The sequence below is a fragment of the Triticum dicoccoides genome, chromosome 6B, assembly GCF_002162155.2.
Source record: "Triticum dicoccoides isolate Atlit2015 ecotype Zavitan chromosome 6B, WEW_v2.0, whole genome shotgun sequence".
Lineage (NCBI taxonomy): Eukaryota > Viridiplantae > Streptophyta > Magnoliopsida > Poales > Poaceae > Triticum > Triticum dicoccoides.
Window position 1 is genome coordinate 44,684,888 of NC_041391.1, and position 15,036 is coordinate 44,699,923.

General features: G+C 43.1%; 1 pseudogene; it reads left to right on the plus strand.

Annotated features, from left to right (window-relative positions):
- Positions 1 to 6,829: 6,829 nt before the first annotated feature.
- LOC119324844 lies at positions 6,830 to 12,614 on the plus strand (annotated as a pseudogene).
- Positions 12,615 to 15,036: the final 2,422 nt, after the last annotated feature.

Below are 15,036 nucleotides of genomic sequence, written 5' to 3' on the forward strand. Positions count from 1 at the left end.
TCATATTGGCTCCTACATATTCTACGAAGATCTTTATTGGTCAAACCACATAACAACATACGTTGTTCCCTTTGTCATCGGTATGTTACTTGCCTGAGATTCGATCATTGGTATCCAATACCTAGTTCAATCTCGTTACCGGCAAGTCTATTTACTCGTTACGTAATGCATCGTTCCGTAACTAACTCATTAGCTACATTGCTTGCAAGGCTTATAGTGATGTGCATTACCGAAAGGGCCCAGAGATACCTCTCCGACAATCGGAGTGACAAAACCTAATCTCGAAATACGCCAACTCAACATGTACCTTTGGAGACACCTGTAGAGCTCCTTTATAATCACCCAGTTACGTTGTGTCGTTTGGTAGCACACAAAGTGTTCCTCTGGTAAACGGGAGTTGCATAATCTCATAGTTATAGGAACTTTGTATAAGTCATGAAGAAAGCAAAAGCAGCATACTGAACGATCTCATGCTAAGCTAACGGAATGGGTCAAATCAATCACATGATTCTCCTAATGATGTGATCCCGTTAATCAAATGACAACACATGTCTATGGTTAGGAAACATAACCATCTTTGATTAATGAGCTAGTCAAGTAGAGGCATACTAGTGACATTAAGTTTGTCTATGTATGCACACATGTATTATGTTTCTGGTTAATACAATTCTAGTATGAATAATAAATATTTATCATGATATGAGGAAATAAATAATAACTTTATTATTGCCTCTAGGGCATATTTCCTTCAGTGCAATGGATTGGAGGAAGGAGCTCGGGACCAGTTCATCCTTTCTCGAGTGAAGTCTATTATAAACCTTGAATTCATATACTTCATTGGAATCAAACCCTAATTTCTCAATCCCTAAAATCGATACCCTATACTCACATATCCCGGTCAATCTCAACCCTGGATCAGTTTGGCACACCGGGAAAAAGGCATTCCCGATCGGGTCATTTGTTACTGTGGCTGATTACATTGGCACACGTGTCATATGTATCATCTATCCCAATCTCGTGATACAGCGAAAGTGGTGGCAGTGTGGCACAGAAGGCAACTTCCTCTCCTCGAGATTGCGAAGCAACTACGCGGCCCGATGTGAACCCGACGAGCCTGTCCTGGACTGGGGAACACGACCCCGCGTGAGATAGCTACATGCGCAAGGGTGACATCGGCCCGCCGCCGCCGCCAGTAGCCTGCTGCGGCAGAACCGGAGCCACTTGGAGTGGCTGGATGCAGCCTATGGTATCGGTGGTGTACATGACCTTCGGTGGCCTGGCGTGCAAGTCGCCGTGGGCCTTGGTGGAGACGGCGTTACGTGGGTCATCGCCGGCAGCGGCGTGCAGTTCCTCTAGGTGGTATGACCCGGTATTGGTGATCGCACACGGGCCGATGCGGCTGCCGGACAGGTTCGATCGAGGCGGCCATGCGCAAGTGTGGGGTTGTAGGGAGTGGGCGCTGCGGTAGGACGTGCTCCGGTCGCCGGTCGCCGGTGCCCACATGCTCGTCCTCGTCCGCTGTTGGTGGAGATGTGCCGCTGACGCCGCAGCTGTTCTTGGCGCAAATGGTGCGGTCGGTGGAGGCATGTTCCTTGAACAATCTTCCTAGTCACCACCGACATGTATTCCCATAGTGTGATTAATTCATTGGTTTTTTCTGCTTGTTGCTCCTCACTAGACTGGTCGAATGTCGAAATAAGACCGGGATCACGGAATACAGGGTATCAATTTCAGGGATCTGAAGGTTGAGGTTCAATTCCGACGAGGCCTATGAATTAAAGCTTTAATGCACTACACGTTCTCAGCGGGGCAGAGGACGCGGAAGGAAGGGACAAGCCGCCCACACCGTCGCCTCTCCCTCTCTCCTATATCTGTGCCGAAGCCATAATGAAATAGTCCCACACATCGACGTGTGGGACCAGAAGCCAATGCAGCCTACCAGTCACAATATGCAGGGCGGGTGTGTGTGCATGAGGCGGGTGCGTACGCGTGAGCCCATCTTGTCTCCTGTACAACCCCAGACAACAGACGAAAACAAAAATAAGCCCATCCAATGAACTGTGGGACCAGAAACCTCTGCGGCCTAGCTATCATAGTGCGCGGGGAGTATGAGTATGTGTTGTGCGAGTGTATACGCATGAGTCCATCTCTCTCTTTCCTATATCTAATTAACAAGCGAGACGTGGGCATAGAAAATGTAGCGTCAAGCGAGCGAATCGCGCGATGCGCATGGGACACATAAGGAGAGGGCACTCTCGCACCCTGAAATGACCGACCTAGCAAATCGCAGGCGAGGCTGAGCCCATAGGTCAATGGCCCTCCGAATCTACCACGAGGTGAAAACTAGACACAAAGATCCAACGCCCCGGAACACAGAGAAGACTGTTTTGACCATCATCTGATGGCTGAGAAAGTAGAAAATCGAGGGAGCCTCCTGGAGCCAAGTTGGCTAGCAACCTTATAGTTTAGAATTGGCGGGTTGCTATGTGTTAATTTTGATTTTATCGAGTGTGCGGTATGTCTATCCCCTTTCATGGTTATATATTTGGACAGATTGCAACATTATATAGTACTAGTACTCCTTTTACATCTTCTTGTACTAAATAGCCAAGTAGAGCTATTGATAGGCTCAAACATATCAGAATACAGTGAAAAAGCACAAACATACATAAGTAATTGGAAAGCGACAACATTAATTACCTTCGATCCTTGGCTTCCTTGTTTTATAGTAGTTTGGCACCGATCTCTCTATCCGAATAATAATGACAATGCTAATGTCAACCACAACTTATAACCCCATAAATCTCAATTATAGATTACAATCTTTTCTTGAGTATTTTCATATCCAACACAAATAGTTAATGCATTTTTGGTGCTTTTGGAGCAGTAAATACCACATACTGTTTCCATCTTTCAGACTTGATGATCATGGCTTTTTCAATAAAAAAATAGTGTGGCGGTTCTTCGCTAATAGTGCGCTATAGCATACGCGGAGAGCCCACACTAAAGTGGGAGCTCCTAGTCGGCGCTGTTAGCGCCGATTAGCGGAGCATGACTCGAACTCACCACCTATCCGGTACCATAGGGTTGCGCCAACCAATACGGCAACGAACAACCTGTGCTTACTAAGGTCGTGTGCATGGTTTTATTCTTGTCCAGCTCGCAAAGCGTCCGTTGCGGAAAGCTGCCCAAACCGTTTTTTTCTTGTTTCTCTTTTTCTGTAACGGTTTTTGTTCGCCTTTTCTCTTTCCTTTTTTTCCTAAATACATGCACTTTTCTTTAAAAAAAAAATCAAAGAACGTGTTTTCAAAATCCATGATTTTTTCAAAAATTAAAAAAAATCATTGTTTCTTAAAGTTCATCGAATCTAGAAAATCAACAAATTTGAGAAAAGTTCACCATAATTAGAAAAATTTCATCGATTTTGGAAAAAGTTCAACGGATTTGAAAAAAGTTCATTGGTTTTGGAAAAGTTTAGCGGATTTGGGAAAAAGTTCATCAATTTTGAAAATAGTTCAATGGATTTGAAAAAAAGTTCATTGGTTTTGAAAAAAGTTCAGCGGATTTGGAAAAAAGTTCATCGATTTTGAAAAAAGTTCAATAGATTTGAAAAAAAGTTCATTGGTTTTGAAAATTAGTTCACAAATTTTGAAAAAAGTTCAACAAATTTGAAAACAATTCAGTCGATTTGGAAAAAAGTTCATCGATTTTGAAAAAAGTTCAGCAGATTTGAAAGAAAGTTCATTGTCTTTTTTGAAAAAGTTCATCAAATATGGAAAAAGTTCATCAAATTTGAAAAACAATTCATCAAATTTTAGAAAAAAGTTCATCGATCCAGGAAGAAGAAAATAGTAAAAAGGGAGAAAAAGGAAAGGAAAACTTGAAGTAATATAAGAATGGGAAAGATGAAAAATAACAGAGGAGGTATTGTGGCGGCGTGGTTGGTGCATTGCACCTCGAAACAGCAGGTCCCATGTTCGAGTCATGAGTGCTGCACTTCTTTTGCGTTTTTGGAAACAGAAGAAAGAAGTACAGACTAAAACAAATAAATGGGCCAGCCCAGCTAACACCGTTGCAGGCGCCGGTTAGGAAAATTGGCCCTTAACCGGCGCCTGCAGCGCAAAATGCCAACTAAAGTTTCGCACGGGATAGCTTGTAGCGCGTTGTTTCCTTGGGCAGCCCATTAGCCCAAAGACACAAGCCTGACCTAGCCCAAATAGGTATAATACCCAATACTGCGCCTGACCAAGCGCTCCTGCGTGGCGGCGGCGGCGGCTTCTTCCTCCTGCTCGCCCCTCTTCTTCTATTCCTCGTTGGTCTTCTCTTGTTCTCCGCCGGAATTTCCCCATTCGCGGCGGCATGATGTCGCAATCCGTTGTGGCGCCGACAAGCGAGGCACCAGGCAAGTTTTTTGGTCTTGCAGATTCGTGATGTATGTGTGATGTTTGCTAGATGTTAGTTTTCGACTGTGTTGCAAGCTATAGCACCTGATTGATCCTCACTTTGTTAAATAACTATCTACATGGAGTACTTCCATGTACTTTCATGGACGGCAAGGGGAGGTTATTCTTTAGGAATGGAGATCCTGGTGACACTTGATTCTAAATTAGTATATTTTTGCTACGTTGTTGCCTCATGGGCTGTTGATGTTAGGCTATATTAAAGCTTTTTGTAGTCCTTTACTATTTAATTTTAGGCTATACCTGGCATTCTTTTAAAACACCATTTTTAAACAGAGTGGATTGAAGAAAACCACCACATTAACATTAGGTTTGCAGAAAACACCGGTTTACGAATTGTGACAAAAATCACTCACTCTTAGCCTAATCTTTTGCAAAAAAGGAAAAGGAAAACTGATCGGTCGCTTCGAGCACTTTAATCGTGACTATGACATGTTGGTCCCACATTTGATGATGTGGCGTAACAGTTCACGGTAGACAACGTTAGACATTGTTAGATGAGGGATTTTCTAGATTTATAAAATAGTCCCTAAAATTTTACAGAAACACCCTTCAATCAATAAACAAAAAGCAATCAGCTCCACAAATAGATTTGCGCTGCCCAAGCAGCCGAGCAGAGCAACAGCACGCCGGCAATGGTTCTCGTCGCCGGGAACGGGAGTGGAGGGCACAGGCACAGGCACGCGGCTTTGTGGCCGTCGGTGGCGGAGCTGGCCGGGCCGGTGGGCCGCGCCGCGTCCCTCAGCCTGCGGTCACCAGAGGTCCGGCGTCCGTCGTCCTCAGCCGTCAGACCATCATCGTCGGCCTTTGGTCGAGCCACCAGAGGAAGCCGCATGCCGTCTAGCCGCAAAGTTCATCGGATCCAGGGCCTCTAGTGCCAAAGATCACCGGATCCAGGACGCCGGGGGCCACGCTGGATCCATGGCCGCGCGGTTAGGATCCGCCATGACCAGCACGTCGTGCTTGACGCCGGTGAGGTCTGCTCACGTGGCCGCCATGACGCGGGGACGGGATGGGCACGAGGGAACCGCGAGGAGGGAGGATGGAGAAGCGGAGGCGCGGCCGCCGCTGGCCCCAAGTTCGCCCCTGCTGCGCGAGGCCGGCTCGGGAAAGAGAGAGAGGAGGGAGGAAGGAGAAGTGGAGGCGCGGCCGGCCGGCCGAGATGCGCACCGCCAGCTCGGGGAAAGCAAGAAGAGGGAGGATGGAGAAGGGGAGGCGCGGCCGCTGCTGCTCACGCCCGGGCCGGCGCAGGGGGCAGGGTCACGCGGCTTGGGGCTAGCTGGCCAAACGGGCCGGGCCAAACAGGCCGGCCCGCGAGTACGCCGGCACGGCCTGCAATGGGCCAGGCACGACACGGGCTAAACGGGCCGCATGCCGGCACGTGGCACGCCTTGGGCCGTGCCTGGACCTGGAGCCTGGGCATGCGGGTCGGCATGGCATGACCCGTTTAATTTTTTTTACAGAATTTTCCTATTTTTTTACATACGTATACCTAAAATATAGCCCAATAGGCCTAAAACCAGCCCAATAGACTGAAAATGTGCAGCCCAACGTGCTAAACAGCAGGACGTGCCTGGGCCAAGGAGAAGCGCCCGTGGGCCGGCACGACCCGACTATTAAACGTGCCACGAAGGGCCGTGCCGGGCCAGGCACGATTAGCACAGGCTATGCCGTGTCGTGCTGGTCTGGGTGGTTAACGCTTTTAAGGCAAATCTTTTTTCGAGAGGGGCAATGTTTTTTGCAAAAGACCCCTCTAGCGTTGTTTATTGTGGACAGTTACCCACATAAGGAAAGGGTGGGCTCCAGCTGTCATAATCATTATCAAATGAGCCAAACCTGCCAACTATTGTTTTTTGCAAAAGATTAGGCCGAGAACCAGTGGTTTATGGTAGAAATTTGTAAACCGGTGTTTTCTACAAACCTAGACACCAATATGATGGTTTTCTGCAATTCACTCTTTGTAAATAGTGTGTATAGCATCTGGAGGAGGCCGCTCCTATTTCTCTTAGCACACTATTTTGTTTTTGTTTTTTATGAAAGGCACAATCATTTATTCTTATCGCTCAATGCATAGTGCTCTCTCCCACAAACAAATTCATCATAGGACCCGAGGCCCGCACACAGATTCTTCTCCAGCTTTAACTTGTATCTCTGGTAGTAAAATAAAATATCAGAAAATATGTATCGTGAAACACAACATCAGCTCGCAGATGCTTCTCTGGGAAGTTGTATAGGTAACTAAGGCCTGTACAGTTATCTGCAAAATAGAATGTTGCAGGAGGATTACATATATAAAGTAACATGATTTACATGGATGTAAAACAACACATTATATTTCTAATGTACTTTCATCTCATTTTTCAGATGATGATATGAAGTCTGTCATTGGTTCCGTATCTCCGTCTGCCTGTACAAGTTTGGGGGGTGGTGTGATCAGACTTAAGACTACCACAATGCCTGTTCTCGCCTTTTTTAGAAGGTAAATAAGTACCTTGGTTATGCTTTCAAATGATATTTTTTGACATCATTCTTATTATTGATTTAGTATAATGTTTTCATTGTTGTGTCTTTAGAGAAGTAGTAGATTTCGTTTTGATAACAGACAACCCTATACATGTAAAAATGGTTGGTTTTTTGGTTTACCAAATTGGTGTTTTGCTCTAATGTAGGTGTATTTTGATGAGTTAGGACAAATGTCAATTTCGACTAATAAAGTAATATTTGAACCACGGTGAACATTAAGTTTGTGTCAACCAATTTTAACCTTTTGAATTTATTACTACATGGCTTCTAGTTCCAGTCTTCTTTGGAGATGGCCCATTATTAGTTGTAGGTCGTATTAAACCGATGATGATTTTTAGAACAATTAGTTCATGTGCAATATTTGATATGTCATATAAAGAATGGTCTCAATCAATGTTTCCTCATAATTCCTCGGTGCAAAAACCACTAATGTGATGTTCAAATAGGGATTTTTTTTCCTTAGGCACCATTTTCCTTAGATATCCCATTTTTCATGTTGCTTTGAATTACTTGAAATAGTTATAGCTATTAAAATACACACAAACATAATATGATTTACAACCAAATTAATTTGAACATCATGGATTGTGTAACTACAGCCTGCAAGTATGAGTGTATATACATAAGAGTAAGCCTTTAATTTGGTAGAAACCCGTACACACACCCCACACATATAATTCAGTTTGTTACAATAGTAACTTCAATATCATGGAACACTGAGCAAAAAAAAATTTCCTGCTGAACTATTAGCCACAATAGTTGCTACTAAATTGACTTGGATTCCTTCTATTAGTGTCTTGGGTATGAGTGAAAAAATATCCAGTCTCAAAAGACAACAAATAAATGAGAGAAAAAAAGAGAGCCTTATTAAAATTGCATGCACGCCTTATATACTCAGATGAGACTGAAGAAGCAATATGCCATTTAGTCATATATGCACAAAGGTATGCAGCCATTTAGAAAATGTTTAAATTATAAACATGAACTTGTATATTGTGCCACTTACAATGATCCGACTACCAAATGGTCCACAATGAATTTACTAATGCTTGGAGCATGTATCCGCTGAATGTCTTTGTTTAGGGGCCCCTTCCGAAGAGAGAATTCCTAACTCATAAATTGAACGCCATTTGACACCACCTCTGAAAGAGTGTCTCATCATTCTTTAGGGGCCCCTTCCTCTTCCTAATCAACTATCAGATCTGAAGAATAAAACATGCCACAATATGCTTACTCAACCACATGTAGGATGGATCAAGAGCCGATAATGAACTTTACATATAATTTTAAAATCATCAATGACAGATCAAAAGCAGATCCTAAAATTTAAAAATCATCAATGAACTCCACCATTCCACCTTGTCGTCGTGTCTATCCACCTTGACCTGCACGGCGAGAGGCTCATGCCACGGGAGTGATGGCGGCCTGCAACCTCCTCCTTCTTAACATGGCACAACTGCCATGAGTGATCAGAGCGAGACGATGGTGCCTTGATGTGGAACTATGTCAGCACATCATCGGCACGCTCGTGTACACCCCTTCCATGATGTGAGGCTTGCAGGTACCCTACCCGTCTCCTTCACCTCCTTCCAGTGACTCCAGCGCGACTGGATTGTTGATTCTAGCAAAACCCCACCTGATTCCTCCCACATAGAGCCTCCTCTACACCTCCGATAGCGTCCTGACCAGGAAACACACACAATAGTATGCATAGATGCACTAACCTTTCTATGACACTTCCGGCGAATTCTCCCCCTACAACGACGGTGGCGAGCGGCCATATGCTACAAATACAAAACACTTTGGTTGCTGCCGCAAAATTTGCTCCAAATGGGGGACCATGTGGGACCATAATAAAATGATTGTTTTACACCACTTAATGCCAAAAACGCTGCTCCAACAAGTGCCCTAAAATAGGACAAGCACAAAACGACATCCACGGTATTTTGGGGGCACCAATTTTAGGGCTTCTATAGTTGGTGAGCATTTTCTGGTGCCCTAAAATTCACTTTTTGGTGTCCCAAATTTTACTCCAACGACTTTTTTGTGCCCTATTATAGGGCCGTTGTTGGAGATTATCTGAGTTTCTGTGTGTGTTTTTGAAGTAGCTTCTCAATTCTTTATTTCCCCCCATGGTTCAGTATCACTAGAATGCACCAAGAGCAAGCGACTATGCCTCCTCTCTTCTGCTCTATCAGATATTAACTTTTAGCTTACTTGAGCAACAACGATCAACAACTAGAACCAGGTTCAATGCAACTAGCGCACCAAGGCCCTAAATCCACCACGGTGTTACCTGTCACAAACACCAGCCACACCTCCTACAAGATGTTTCGCTTTGCCTTCTTTCCGCAACCAGCAAAAAAAACATCTACTTCTCTCCACTCTAAGACAGCAGCATCAGCAACCCACAAACAAATTTAGGCAACATACATCTTCTCTACTTCTTGCTATAGTACTCACTACACCAACACCGCTATCCCCAAGTGATAGTAGCCGTACAGACCTCATCAATCTCTCCTTTCACCACCACGGACCAACACCGCAGACCTGCAGGTCCTTCTACTTGCACGCACTATCGGCCATCATCTCGGATGAGCTTTTGATTTTGAGCAGCCACATGTACGCCTCCTGCTGCTACCCCTAGCACCCATGACCTACAGTTCATGCACGAGCCACAAGGAGGGCCCCCGGTCCCAGGTTGCATGCCACAAGCTTCAATGCCAATTTGCCGCGCTACCGCGCACTCCTGGCCGCAGGCACCTCTTCTCTCTGGCCTGGTCCACCACCAGCAATGGTTCTCTCCCCCTGCTCCAGACCATTTCCTATCTTCTAAAGGCTACGGCTCTGCTGTAGCTTCTCCCATGCAATTTTCTCCTCACTCCAAGAGATCCACTAGCGACAAAACCTCTCTTCACCCATAGCCACGAGCACCACCTTTCCTCTCGCCGCTAGTAATGGCTTTAGTTGTAACCTGGGTGTTACACCGTGTTGTCTCTTGGAGAAAACAAATCTGTAACACTCTCTTGCTCTTTAACTATAACCTACAAGTATGAGTAGATATTCACAATGGTGGGCCTTTGGGCCAAACCCATATGCACGCCCCACACATACACTCAACCCAACTTATATCCTTACTAGGAGTTGCACCATGTTTCTAAGTTACGTAACTGTTTTTCTAATCAATCCAGTCAAATCTCCATTTCTTTGCATAATAGGTGTTGAAGCCTTGAAGTTAAACTGTAGGACGTGAGATGGTCTTGGTCCTTTAGGCATCAATTTTCATAATAGTAAGGGAAAGCATATACATTTTCTATTGGTACTAATTAGTGGGGCATATTGTCCAAAAAGAATTTGACAGCAAGAGGCCAATGAGGTCAAAACAAGTCAAACTCCAACAAAACGAGTATTTCATGATATTATGGTATGAATTATAGAGGGTATTAACATGTTAATTATTTCGGGATTGAGACATTTCATTGTTGCAACATCACCACTACATATGATTCTATTTTTTTTGTATGGAGCTTTGATTGCTTTTTACAAGTTAGAACTAATATAATTTGTCTTTGTACGACAACACATGCATGCCTTGAATTGACCAGATTTAATGATAATGTGATGTACTCTCTCTGTTTTTATTTACTCTGCATATTAGAGTTGACTGAAGTCAAACTTCATAAAGTTTGACCAAGTTTATAGAAAACAATATATACAAATCTATATGATGTGAAAGTACATTCAATAATATTTTAATGGTATTGATTGGTTATTGTATATGTTAATATTTTTGTTTATAAACTTGGTCAAAGTTCACAAAGCTTGACATTGACCAAAGCTAATACGCGGACTTAATAAAAACGGGGGAGTATATAATATTTTTTTTCCACTGTAATCATAAAGTAGGATTATATTTGTTTCTTAGATTAAAAACAAATATTTAATTGTTGTAAATGGTGGACGTTCGAATCGTGTTGTTTTTTATTATAGATTTATATGTGATCACTTTGCAATGGGGAAAAAATTCAAGATATTGTTTGGCCAAAAACCATAGAAATCAAAGGAAGAGTGAAATGGGGGGTTTTTTAAAAATTCCTCAAGGATCTTCGTCACTCTCAAAATCGGTCAATAATGGTAAGATCATTTTCTTACATTATAGATGATTCATCCTTGTTCTTATGATTTGACATTCTCCCGTTTCATGATTATTTACTTTTGTGCTGAAATGAGTTTGAAATTGTATTTGATATATCTAGATAACTATGTGTTTTGTAGCATCAGTTTGCTTTCATCATAAGTTTTAATAGTTACTGCAATATCACAGAAATAAACAAAAACTGATTTTTACTTGCAACCAATATCCTATTAGGTGATTTCCCTGTTGTTGAATGTTGAGTCTTCGAAAAATGGCTTAGAGGGAATGAAACAGGTAAAATTGACACTTGATTTTTCATTTCTAGTCTTTAGAAGGTATGGACATTCAGAATATTATGCTTAAGCTATTTTATGACATTGATGCAGGTTGCAAAGATGTTAAAAGTGAACAAAAGAATTGGTTTAGCAACAACAGAAGATGGTTCATATATTTATGTATGTCCTGGACACAAGGACATAATAACAGTCCTTGCAAAATATGGTTTCTGGAAAGGCGCATCAACAATCGATACAAACCAAGACTCATTAATCGGTTTTGTTGTACGGGACCGAAAATCACCAGTAAACACAAGCAAGGGAGAGGTAAGTACTACGACAATACAAGAAATCGGGGGCACTCGGTTGGAATCACAAGAAGTGATATGTGGTAAGCTTGTATTATCTATTAGTCCACATGCATGGAAGTCTTGTTCTCTTGATGTCCTCTAGTACTTACTGATCATGGACATCATCATCTTCTTTCAGATAAGCAATCATACCCGGTTCATCCTCTTCGTGCACCAGTAGATGATGGCCTATACTTTCGGCGTCCTCCCCTGGTACTAGCAGAGCAAGGCTCATATTGTCCTTATCCTCCTCCTGGACTACTACGTCACGACTTCCATGCTCGGCATCCTCCTATTGGACTATCAAGTCAAGGGTTACATCCTCATGCCCCAGAATGTCAAGGCGTCTTTCATCAGCTTTCTCCTTGTGCAAGAGGTCAAGGCTTCATTACCCACCGCGCTCCCAATTTTGCACTCGAATACTTCAGGCCCTTAACAGATCATGGAAACAACAATGGTATTTCTCCTGACCAACAACATTGGATGTTAGTGAATGGCTTGAAACTGACTATGTTATTGCAGGTTCACAACACTTGAGGGCACCTAGCGGTTCTGCTCCAGGTCATTTGTGGCATAGAAGGTCCGGGAATAATCTTCCTGGTTTTGAAAGATCAGAAGGCTTCTCTGGCTCTAGCTCCAGATATTACTCAAGATTCGAAAACGGGTCGGGTAGCATGCCTCCCAACTAAATTCATTGATGAAATTGCAGCGTTGTCCCAAGAAACATTGTGAATGATTTGGTGTATTCAAAAGTACAAGGAAGACACCAGGACATGGATTCTTGTTTCTATTTCCGATTGGGCCAATTACTCCCAATATCCATAGAACATAATTCCTGATGTGTACAATGATGCATATGACATTTCATTTAGTCTCCTGATAGGATGTTTGCCAGCACTATTATGTTCCAACCCGCATTGCTACATGTATCTTCATATTTGGTGATTAATGAGGTTATTATGTATTTTTCTGGATAGTCATATGAAGTTTTTCTTCTGAATAGCTAAAAGTGTATGTCTAGTAAACTATTCCATAGGGTAGATATTGCGATGGAACAAGTCCTGTAGTCTCATCGTCGTACTAGTGGGCTTCTTCTTTGTACTAAAAATCTTTTTTTGACGGAATTTGTACTAAAAATCTTATCAAACACCTCCCTCATTGTCCACTTCCACAGAAATTCCCCACCCAATAAGCTTGGCTGGGGGGGGGGTCCGCATATAAATATTGATCTGAGTTCAAAAGAAATTGAACCAGGTCATGAGGGAAACTGGGTCAAAAACCATGAGCTAGTTTACAAGGAAAAGCCGATCGAAAACCTAAACAAATTGACCCGATTATGAGGGAAACCGGACCAAGAAAACATACAAGTAAGAGGGGAAAAGAATAATGATAAAACATGGGAGTCCATGAGAAGGCACATCCCAACAAGTAGACTGCAATAGCAGGAAGCACAAGTAGATGTGGGGTGTTGTATAAGATCACAACACAAAGACTTAAAAGCTAGTTGTTTTTCATTTGGGCAACAGTCGAGTTTTTTCCCATTCATGTTGTGACACAACATATATGCTTGGGTCCCTTTCTGTCTGCCTTTGATTTGGGTCATAGCCAACACTAGTAGAAAAATGGTCAAATGTGAAGCACAATAGTGCCGGTTGGAATTTCAGCCGGCACTAATGTGTACACTAGTGCCGGTTCGTGGCGGCGATCAATAGCACCGGTTCGTGGCGAACCTTTAGTACCGGTTCATGCCACGAACCGGTACTAAAGAGGCTGTGTCAGCCTGCGGTCAGGCTATGGCCCCACCATCACCATTTAGTGCCGGTTCGTACCACGAACCGGTACTAATGAGGTTATGGCAAGCTATTTTTTAGTCCCACCTCGCGAAGTGAGAGGGACTAAGAGCGGTTTATAAGCCCTGACTGCAGAGACGATGAAGAAGAGGCTCAATGCTCACGTTGCTTAGCTTCAAGCCTTCAGGAATACGGTAGACTGCATGGAGCTATGCGCAGTGCAGTTTACACTATTCCGAAAGGCTTGAAGCAAATTAATGAGCATTGCACCTCTTTTTTGTTTTTAATAACTTATTACAACTCCAGACTTCTTCTGTTATGGCAAAAACTAATTGCACGTCGACATTTCTTTTTTTTAAGTTATAACTCCAGACTTTGACCATCAAGTTTTGCAGAAAAGAAAAAATAGCAGAAAAGAAAAAATAGCAGAAAAGAAGAAAAACTATAGCTGAAAAGAAAAAACAAAATAAAAAAACTACTCAGAAATAAATAGAAGAAAATAAATATAGCAGAAAAGAAAAAACTACTCAGAAATAAATAGAAGAAAAAATAAAGCAGAAAAGAAAAAAAAATATATTTGCTATTTTTCAATCGTTTACAAAATGACCATGAAAATGAAAATCACTACAAAATGAACTCGGAAAATGTTGAATTTTGGCAAACTAGATGAAAAACTACTCACAAATAAATAGAAGAAAATAAATATAACAGAAAAGAAAAAACTATACAAAAAATTACGCAGAAATAAGAAGAAGAAGAAGAAGAAGAAGAAGAAGAAGAGGAAGAAGGAGGAAGAAGAAGAGGAAGAAGGAGAAGAGGAAGAAGAAGAAGAAGAAGAAGAAGAAGAAGAAGAAGAAGAGGAGGAAGAAGGAGAAGAAGAGGAAGAAGAAGGAGAAGAAGAGGAAGAAGAATGTTGGGGCGCTGTCCTGTGGGCCTGTCAGACCTTAGGTGTGCAAATACATGCCCAGTAGGGCCAGCAGGCTCACAGGGCAGCGCGCCCTAGTTAGGCCCAGAAGCCTGCTAAATAGAGGAGTTCGAAAGGGCAGCTGCGGCTGGGTTTATAAACCAGTGCAACATTTCTTTTTTTAAGTTATAACTCCAGACTTTGACCATCAAGTTTTGCAAAAAAGAAAAAATAGCAGAAAAGAAGAAAAACTATAGCTGAAAAGAAAAAATAGCAGAAAAGCGCACCGTCATTAGTACCGGTTGGTGGCTCCAACCGGTACTAATGGGTTGCCCTTTAGTACCGGTTGGAGCCACCAACCGGTACTAAAGGCCCAGTTTCCGGCCGCTTGGGCTGGCCAAAATTGGCCTTTAGTACCGGTTGGTGGCTCCAACCGGTACTAAAGGCTCCCCCTATATATATGACACTTACGAAAAATCAGTTATCTCGTCGCCGCTTCGTTCCACTTCTCGCGCGAGAGAGTCTCGAACTTGACGACGACACCAACGCCGCCGCGCCGCCGTGCCATCGCCCTCGCCGCCCCCGCCGCCCGTCATCGT